This window comes from Empidonax traillii, unplaced genomic scaffold (assembly GCF_003031625.1).
Source record: "Empidonax traillii isolate 1590-97213 ecotype Southwest subspecies unplaced genomic scaffold, ASM303162v1 scaffold227:size730986, whole genome shotgun sequence".
Classification (NCBI taxonomy): domain Eukaryota; kingdom Metazoa; phylum Chordata; class Aves; order Passeriformes; family Tyrannidae; genus Empidonax; species Empidonax traillii.
The window spans coordinates 394,578-405,362 of NW_020955420.1; positions in this window are offsets into that span (position 1 = coordinate 394,578).

The following is a 10,785-nucleotide window of genomic DNA, read 5'->3' on the forward strand; positions in this document are numbered from 1 at the left end:
TTTAGATAAGGTCTCTAAAATATCTACTGGGTTTCCTTCTCCACACAGACCATTACAAAAAACACAGGGCAGCTTCAATAGGAAAGCATACACATGAGCTGCAGATCGTTTGCACGAGCACTGAGTGAGCTGCATCCACACCGGGCAGGGCCTTTGCACCACTAAAGTTCAGCAAACATCTAACGATAGCCACAGCCTGAGGCGTTTTCTGCAGAACTATCTGTGGTTGTTGAGCCCATTCCTGAGCTCTACAACAGCAATGCCACAAGTCTCAACATTCCTGCATCCTGGAAACCTCTGGCACAGCACTCTGCTGTGCCTTTCTTGCCTTAGTCTTCCTCCAAGCTCTGTTATGGCTTTTACAGGCAGAACTGAGTCCAAAGCATAATTGTGTGAAATTGCAGGAACAGGTAAGAACACATCTTATATACCCATAAGACAGACTTGAAATTAAAATCTGCTATAACAGACAACTATTCTCAGGTCTAGCTGCAAATGGTAAATAAATCCAGCTTGTAACTTAATGATCCTTGTGTTTGCAACCAGCAGTGAAAACTGCCTGGGGAACAAAAGCTGGAACTCTATGTGGAAGATAGAATGAAGTAATTGGCAATCATATACAGAAAGCACCTGGATTTTATCATTCCGACCTGGAGATGCAGTCATGTTAGTTCTGGCCAGAAATTCCCCCTGCTAGTGAGGGCTGAGCTTCGGAAACAGTCCCCTAGATATTAGATCTGTGCTGCTGCTCATTTCACGTTCATACCCCACATTAGACACCCTGCACTGCACAGAGGCCTCGTTACATTTTGCCGCCAGTCCCTCCGGCTCCCTCCTCCCACGGCTTGGACCACAGTCATCTGCCTTTCTTGGAATTCATTTCAAAACACATTCATGTGGCACCTGCTATTCCCCAACAAACAAATAAATTAGCTGCTGTGATATGGAAATTTGCATGATTCACTGTACTTAAAAACTGTTAGCTGTGAACTTATTAATTGAAAACCACAGGACAATAATAAGTGTGTCCTTCACTCTGAACATGAGTCCCTTGTTATAATGAATTTGTAAAGCAATAAAGATGTGTTTTTCAAGGAAAATACCACTGCCTCAGGACAGCTGAGTCCTAGTTATACCTCTCTGGAGACAGAGTTGCTTTCATGGAGAGGAGCACAGAGCTCCCTGCCAAACCCATGGCACTCCAACTGCAGGGCACAGGCAAGGCACAAGGGTCCCCAGGGGTAGCCATGCCAATTTTGCCTCTCCTATACCTCTACAGCAATCCTTCCTTCACCTTTGGGATGCTTTTCTTCACAGCTGGGGTGCAGGGAGATGGCTTTCATCTCCTTCTTGCACAGCTGCCCTGGGAGCTATCTCTGTTCATCCCTCCTCTGGCATCGCCACACACTGTCAGGGAGAAATGATTTAGCCCTGGTGTTGACATCACCTTTCAGCTGACTCTGCTTTCCTTGCAGAATACTTTGCCTATTGATTTGTTTGCTCTGCCTTGGTCATAGGTAGTCACATAGGCTTCCTTATGCCTTGCACTTAATACAGACAAATATTTTCTCCCATCTTTTATTAGAAAATTCTCAACCAAACTGCATTTATTTTGCAAATGTGTTGCACATGCTAAAAACTAGCAAGCCTATGTTTTCCTTAGTGTGTATCTGTAAGGTAATTCCCAAATATAACAAGTTCCCCATATGCATTTGCATGTCTAATCCATGGCATCTGTGCCCACTTCCTCCCTGACTCACAATCTGCAGTCCCAGAGAAGCCAATAATAATTGTTGGCCTGACTAGAATATTGTAGCATATATTTTTATACACATTATGACTTTCAAACAGGAAACCATTCGTTAAACCTGCATTGACAAAGCATGGCAGTATTTGGTATGAATCTGGGCAAGATCACTCATTGTTTTGTTTTCTGTATTTTTCCATCTTCTCTGTTTTCTTTCATCTATTCAGGAGGAAAAAAAGAGAGGCTGCCTCTAGTGCTTGAATTTTAATTCTTAGATGCACTGTCCTTGGACAGAACCGAGTGTTTCTAAGAGGAGTAACACATTGTACAGCAAAACCGTGAATGTACTACCAGTGGTTCTAATGACACGATTTGTTGCTGCTTTCCTTATCAACAGCTGTTATATATTATTTTTTAAATACGTTGAAAATACCAATATTTAATCTAACTTGAAAATTACAACCCTCAGAAAAATACAGAAACAGCTGTCAAAGAACCACAGTATTTGTGGGATTTAATTCAGAGTTTTATATTTATGTTGTTCTTGACGACATAAGTGAACTACTACTTGCATTACAAAGATAGAGATTTATGTTTTCAGAAACATAGAGTAACGACATGAACCTAATATCAATATTGGCTCAAAAGGTAACTCATATGCATTATGGAAGATATGGTTTTGTGAAAGATCCAGTTTATGGGGTAGGACAAAGGCACAAAGCAAGGAACTAAAATTTTATAGGCAGAAATAGCAGAAAAAATATAACTCACTTTAGAAATAAAACTTCCCTTATCTGCCCTATAAAACCAAACTGTTCCTGATCTACTTTCAGCCTTTTCTCATTTACCTGGTGTTTTTCAATCCAAAATTTTCTGCTACTCTGATTTTTGGTCTAGTGTTAAGGTGTTATGACTGCAATGGTCCAGCCAACAAAGCCAGGTCTGTGGGGGGTTCAGCAGACGTTTGTCATCCAAGGATCTGCCTTTAAAGAGGATTTCAGTAGATTCTTGCTACTGTCTGTATCATCACAGCCATCACTATTACTTACTTTCAGCAAAGTAAAATGAAATCAGAATAACATCTCAGGATAATTAAAACATTCTTTTCCAGCTTACTCCTAATTTTTTATCCCTTAGCCATTTTGCATCTTGTGTCAAAACCACAAACTTGGTATTTGAAAGCTCACTCACTTCCACTAATCCTTCACAGAGGGGGATGATGATTATTTTTTTTGCTCTGAAATGTAGAACAGAACATCTGCAACAGATCTAGCTACTGGGTAAAAACACTAGAGCTCAAAACCTACTGTAGGAACAATTGATTTCGACTTGTAGTCCATCATCTAATCATAAGAACAGAAAAACAAGCTCAGTATCCTCACTTTCTCTTTAAAAATTGTAAAATTCCAACTCAAAAGTCATCAGGAGTATGACAATCAAATTTCTGAGGAAAAGAAAATATAGTAGTATTTCTGCAAAATTTTGATTCTTGTTAACAGAGACTGTTTATCTAAAAGACACCTTTTAAAACAGCATAATTTAACCAGAAAGGCAGGAAAATTATTTGAGCTCACTAAATGAATGCACATGACTAAAACATGAGAAAATCAAGCTTGACATTCAAGATACATTTGAAGTGAAAGGGCAAGATAATGTAATAAATCAGAGCATTTTATATCATAAAATCACAAAAATCTCTTCTATGTCTTTCATTCACAGGAGGATGGCTTGTCTTATGATTTTCTATTTATTTTAAACTAAGTAATATTTCACAGTTAGAGAGTTCAGAGCAAATTGGCAGTGTTACACTTATGGGCAAGAACAGGAACTACCCAACTCTGATGACACCTTTATTAGATGATCCTTAATGCCTTATTCTGGTTACTTAATGCAAATTAAAGAAAGACTAAATGAAGTGAGAAGGCAAATCATGAAATTAATAGATATAAGAGGAATCTGGAGAAATACTACTCTAGATCCAGATCAAAAAAACAAATGTTAAAATAATGTCTCTCTTTGAAGCATTTTACCTCATCAACATTATCCTATTTTATCTTTCCAATTGGCCTATCTAGTAATGCATTAATATATCACTAATATGTATCAAAAATTTTAATAATTTAAAAAAAAAAATCACCAGAAAAAAAAAAGAATCGAAAGAAAGGGTCAAAATGTAGGCCTTACATATCTAGCTCTTAGGCAAGATGCAAGGGATTATTATTTTTTTTATACAAAAACATAGAAATATTAGCTTTTGCATCTATCAAAACCATTTCTTACATTACCTCTCCTTACCATCTCCAGCACTGTTATAAAGCATATTTTAATGACAGTTCTTCTTAAGACTTTCTTAAGTGATATAAGGGAAACAACTGACCAAATAGAAAGGAACCAAACTCAATTTAAAAAAATCCTTCTTAGACATTTAACATATCAGACATAAATGGCTGCAACATGACCAGGGTCCTCTTGGATTATATAGGCAGGGCTGTAATGCTCGCTTTATGAATCAAATTTTGAAGCTGCAGTTAAATCTTTGATAAGAAAAGATTGGTAACTCTTTGCTCTCAGAAACATTAAGGACCTGCCCTTTAGTCCTGGCATGCCAAAGGCTGTCACCAGACAGGTCATAGAGGAGATGGACGTGAGCATCGTGTGTTCTTCATTGCTGGACAGAAAGCAAAAAAGACCTCATTATCCCTCTTGGACAGACTGTCACTGGCAACTCCTTAAGTTAAATATAGTCATCTCAGATTGAATGACTGCAGCTAAACACCATTACCTCGCCTTGGGAGTTCAAGCCATGGGCCACACTCAGAGCGAGGCCACAGGCAGCTGCAGGAACAGAGCCCATGGTGACACCCACATGTAGTGCTTGCAGTGGGGCCAAGGCACTAAGGCTGATTTGTCAGTTCTCAGCTATTCGCTCACTCGAGGTCAGCAGATGAAAACTGAGCAAATCTGTGTGTGTATGTGTGTGCCACCAGCAAAGGAGTATTTGACATTTCAGAGAAGGCTTGTCTCACTGTCCTCTCATTGTAGTTGTCTCTAAATCACTATGCTACTAATGCGCTCCATTAGTAGCGAGACATCTCCTTGGAAGCATGAGTCATGTATTTTTTAGACTTGTGGGCTTCCTTTCTTCTGAATCACAGCAAGTTTATCCTGGGATAGGGCATACCCCTCCCTAAAGGGACCAAAAAGTGGTGAGGGAAGCAATAAAATGTCTTAGATTAAGAGAACAAATCTCTGCAAAGATGATGAAGTCCATGACCTTTGTTCCATTTTTCTTTCCTCCCAAAATTTAAGAAGCCAAGTGAAGAAATATCAGTGCTCACACTAAAGAGAGTTTACAAATTGCACTCCACATCCTTTGGAGAGGGCATTGTGCTTTTGGAAAAGGAAACCATCCTCTGGCTTTCTCTCAGACCAGGTTGGCACATCCTCATCACCTGCGTATTTAAGATCTGACAATAAGTAGCAAGAGGAGAACAACAAGCGGCAAGGATCTCTGCTTTGTTTAACCTGAGAATTGCTATATGCTTATCCAAACCTTATGTACATCCTCCTACAAATATGTGAACCTCTGGGTATGAGAAATATTTAGACACCTGCTACTGAAATTAGTGGGAGCTGCAAGCACGGAGTTCCCAGGACAACCAGATATTTAAGTCTATGAAATTAGGTTGAAAATCTCCCAGGAACAATTTTTCTCTCATCATATTTACTACTTCCCATCAGGAAGGAAATATTTGAAGCAGAGGCTCACTTGTGACGTGCTGGTAATCCTGATATTTATTTTTTTAATGGGAAGAAACCAGGAGACAGAGCATTATAACAAAAAAAAAAAAAAAAACCAACAACAACAAAACACACACATATCCACCCAAAACACACACACACACACACACACACACACACACACACACAAACCAAACAAAACCCAAACCCCAAAACTTTTAAAGTAACTGGAAAGATTCAGTGTCTGAAAGTGGGATTGTCTCGAGACTGTGAGTGGATTTTCAGTTGATTGTAATTTTCATGCCAGCAGATTAATCTTTCTTTCATAGAAGGGAAGTTTCTCTGTAAAGTGCAAGGAAAATGGCTTCTTAGGCCCCTTCTTACAATGCAAAACACATGGGCATGCTGCTAATCTCATGCACTGCCTTTTTGCATTCAGTGGGTCTCTTTGCAGATGCGAGAGTTTTGGGAAAGAATGAGGACTGCAGCTTTCAGCCTGGTAGGATCAGGATAGCGTTTTACACACTCTAAATCAAGAGAAGAGGGGTTTTTCCATTTAAGTACTCCCTTCAGGAAAAATGGCTTTAGGATGGCTTCAGCAATTTCTAAAGCTTAAAATGATCCCCTGGAGAAAAAGGATATGGTTATGAGGAAGAATAGGTACTGTAAAACAGTTTGCTGCAAAGGTCCATAGCAGATGAGAAAAACTGGCTGGTTTCCTTGTAATTCTGCCTTGTTTGGCTTTATGGCTTTGGTTGCAATTTAAAGTAAAGCCAAATTTGTGGTTTGATTGGCTGTTTCCAACTCTGAACAAATACTGAAAGATAAAAAAGGTCACAGACGTTTTAGTGGAAAGAAAATATATCTAATCCCACTGAATACCTTCTTTGTAGTCCTCCTCCACAAGATTCATGAGAAGTATTATTTTCTTTTCCCTACAGGGAAAAAAAAAAAAAAGAAAAAAAGCAAAAGAAAAAAAGCAAAAAAAAAAGCACAACACATTCATAGCAGTCAGGTCTCAGACATCTGATGATACAGCTGAGTGCACATGGACCACACAGCTCATAATTGCACTGTGCTTCCCCAGAGTAAGGTGAAGGTGTGTGGTGCTACAGATCAGGAGTGGGTTCCAACCTTCTGTGTTAGCCCAGGGCACCAAATGTGGTGCAGAATGGAACACCTTGTGCACACATATATGGGCAATTCAAAAAGGGATCCATCATACTACAAACCTGTATGGGGCATCTTACACATCATCTATTGAAACCAGAAGTTGCAATGAGCTTGGGTTCGTCCTGTAGAAAAACTTGGGCACTGATTCAGCAGCTGAAATTTAAACATTGGAAGTTGTGGCTGTGGAAATTAACCACAATCTTTCCAAAGGCCACTGCTGCATTTCCTTGGGGATAATGCAGCATTTCCAGCCCCAGCCTCTGCAGAGGCTGCGTGGGCTAGAAGTGACTTTGGGGAAATGAGTTAGTTGCCTCTGTAGTTACAACACTATCCTCAGGCATGTTTCTGTGGTGCTGACTAACATTTGAAGACTGTGCAGGAGCAGTTGTCTCCCCCTTATTGCCCTCCACATGCCTCCACCAGCACCACTTAAACTAAAACTGGTCTTGTTAGGGGCCACAAACAAGCTTTCATGCGTCCTTACTCTATGAAACTTATGAAGTCATGCCTAGGCAGTACTAGGAAAGAGAGGTGCCCAAAGGAACCTCTCTGCTTTTGCATCATGTGAATTTGCAGCACAGTTTTCCATCTGTCATCGTAGCCTGGCTGGTAATTAGCTGAATATCCCTGTAAAGTTCCCTTCTTTTAACTACTGGAGGTTTCATTTCTCAAAAATCTTTCTGCTTCATCAGTCCAGTCCCCTATCCAGGGTGCCTTAAGAATGAATGAGGCTCTTTGCATTCCTCACACCTGCAGGAGATCAAGAGTCTGACTTTTAGTGTATGTGCAAAACAATTCGTCAGTACATGAGCACAGTGAGATGAGATTCTTCTTGTTACACACAGGTAAGATATGGAATGCAGAGTCATAGGGTGTTGTGGGTGACAGATATTTCTGGGCTTAAAAAGTTTTTAGAAAAGTTATTAGTAGGCAACATGAAGGCCCATCCAAAAGGAAGAAATCTCACAGAATCACAGAGTAAACTACTTTGGAAAAGATCTCTCAGATCATCAAGTCTAACCTATGACCTAACATTGTCAACCAGACCATGGCACTAAGTGCCACATCCAGTCTTTTCCTAATCACCGCCTGGGACAGTGACTCCACCGCCTCACTGGGCAGGCCAATCACTCTTCCTGTGAAGAACTTCTTCCTAATGTCTAATCTAAACCTTCCCTGGCACAGCTTAAAACGATGTCCTCTCGTCCTGTCTTTAGTTGCCTGGGAGACTGCTGGTGACATGCTAACTGGACAAGGCAGATATTTAACCTGACTTTTTGTAGACGTTCCCACATTCCCTCTCTTTTGACTAGCTTTGCTTTGTGCATGTTTGCCAGGGGGTGTGTGTGTGTGTGTGTGTGTGTGTGTTTTTCTGGGGGGTAGGGGAAGCGGGCAAAGCATCTCTTTCAAATACACTGGGTAATGGGACCAAATCATAAGATCAAATGCTTCAATCCATTATGAAGAGCTGCCATTCCTGAAGTAGAAGGAATTCCTGCTACAGGCTAAACTCTTCTTAGATTTTAAGGTTTTATATAGAGGTAGGCATGAGTCAAAATCCCAGTTCTGAACGACCCAAAGATGGGATTTGAGATTTCATGGCCTTATAATGCATGTAATCATTTTCTCATACAGCCTTCAGGAAGGCTTGTTAGAGAGTAGGATTTTCATTTTCTTCCAGCACAGATCCAAAAATGCACTTGGCAGTGTGTAAATTAGCTGATATAGCTATCCCTTCAGCTCCACTGACCACTACACTCACCTCACAGGCTAGAAAATTCCTACTGAAGCTTCACCACATCTCACTGAACCAGAGATGCTATGCTAATGCATAGATACACTGGCTATAGCAAACTCTAATTTCCATGTGCTAATAATTCTGCAAGTGCATCTAAGGTGCCTAATAATGTATTTAAGTATAAAAGAATTGGAAGAAAAATGAAAAGAAGCATGAAAGAAGCAAATGGACATGGGGTAGATAGACTTAAGAAAGAAGCTGCTTTTACCTATCTGACACTATTAAGTGTAGGATATATGGGAGGTCTGAATAAATCTTTCTGGCTTTCTGTCACATAAAGGCAGGCTCCACTTTCCCCTTTTAAAGATAAGTTTAATAAAGTGAATGATGGACCCAGCTTAATTTTGTTTTCATCCGCAGGTATTATACCAGTGAGAAATGCCATCTGATAAAGGGTCTGATTCAGCTACCAACCTTTCTTGAAAAGGCATAATAGAATAAAAGTTATCTTCAAAGGACATTGATATATTTATGTACTGAAATTAAAAAGTAGATATTTCTGTCTTTGCTAAAGTTGACTAAGTTTACACCACATTTCTTCAGCAACCCAGCAGTTTGGCTTGGTGTGAACACTGTTCTGTTTTTGTGTCTCAGGGTTAGTGACCCTGCCTGTTATTCTTGGAGCCTTTTTTTTTTTTTTTCATGTAATAAGCTAACTGTGTGAGTTACCAGACCTCAGTTCTGCATATGGAGAAGAGCATTGTTTACAGGAAGAGAAGAGACTGTTTTGAAGCTGAGGAAATAAAAGGCAGTGAAGTGTCTTTATTCCCATTCCAGTCTAGCAAAGCTCGGTGCTGGCAAGATCAAATCTAGGTGGAATATCTACCTTTGACAGTCTTGGGACATCAGCAAAATTAAAACTGTGAGCACAGAGGGTTTTTCTTTTAATTGGGCTTACTGCCTCCACTAACAAATTACAAACATAGAAGGAGTGTAGATGTAAACAAAAACCTGCATGTAGAACCCCTTGCACTGTTCAAATAGACATCAAACAACCCTCTCAGCGTAAATGCTCTTCTGCACTACCCCCTGCACTCCTTTTACATACATACAAACAGAACCACGTTTTTTCATTTGCTTTTTTTGAGCAGTAGAAAGCATGGGCATTTTTCCCCACCAGACTGTTTATAATGATGCTCTAGGTTTAGCTGCAGGTCCCCTTTGGCTTTTCTCCTGAAGCAGAGAAGCATTTGCACAGAGCACACCAGGTGTTACTTTCATATCCTCAGACATACTGGAATATATTAACACAAACACTAAATCAAAACACAGCAAAATTAATGATCACTGCTAGGCTAGAGAAACCAAACTCCTTATTACCAAACAGGACTTGTGTGCATTGTTTCTATTATCTTAGTTCCTAGATTATTATAAAATCAGATACCAATAGCTAATTAGCTGTTCTAATTATTGGTTTGAGTTTGCATAAATTATGCTGAAATGCCCAGCTTTCTCTGGCTTTAATCAATATAATATGTCAAAAAGTTGCTTGGGGTTGTAAGATAATGAGATAACTAAAGCAGTATCCTGTACACTTCATTATTATAGGCTTCAGCCCAAAGAAAAACCAGTATTTCCAAATTATTCCCATTTAAAGTATGCAGTCTGAAGCCTACTGCTCATCAAGCAAAGGCTCATCAGCCCTGTTTCTCTTGTAACTACTGCCTGACAATCAGACTATCAAATAAAATGTAGATTGAATAATGTAAATGGTTGTATCTTTTCCAGAACCCTCAATGTCCTGAACAATACAAGCTGCACCATTGTTTCAATGTGTGGATTTAATCTTCGTCTGGATTGGCCTCTTGAGAGGAACATGTAATCCTCTGAGGGTACAATTTTGGCAAAAACTAATTCTCATTCAGACATGACCCTACTGCAATCCAAGTTCACATCCAGGACACTTTAGCCTGCTCATGCTTGTAATGCTAATACTTAAATGCAGGGGTCACTTCTATAAGCACCATGGTCATTTGCAAATGAAGTAAGTTCTTCAATTTCCTAAAAAGCTGGTATCTCTCCCACTTTCATCTGCTGCTTTAAAGCTCTTAATTATTAATAGATTCAAATTATTTTAGTATAAAATACAATTTTATTTATTAATGACCTAAGTGAAGTATTAGAAGAAAAATATCACTGCAGTGAAAGATGTGGAAACAAGTACAGTGAAAGTGAGCTTTATGGCTTATATCTTTTTACATTGCAATATTCACACACAGTAGTGTTAGGCAACACTATTCTTCAGCTGTACAAATAAAGCAACTATTCATCCCAAATCCTATCAAATTCCTTAAATATCTGAAAGGCTATTTCAGTGGAACTTGGG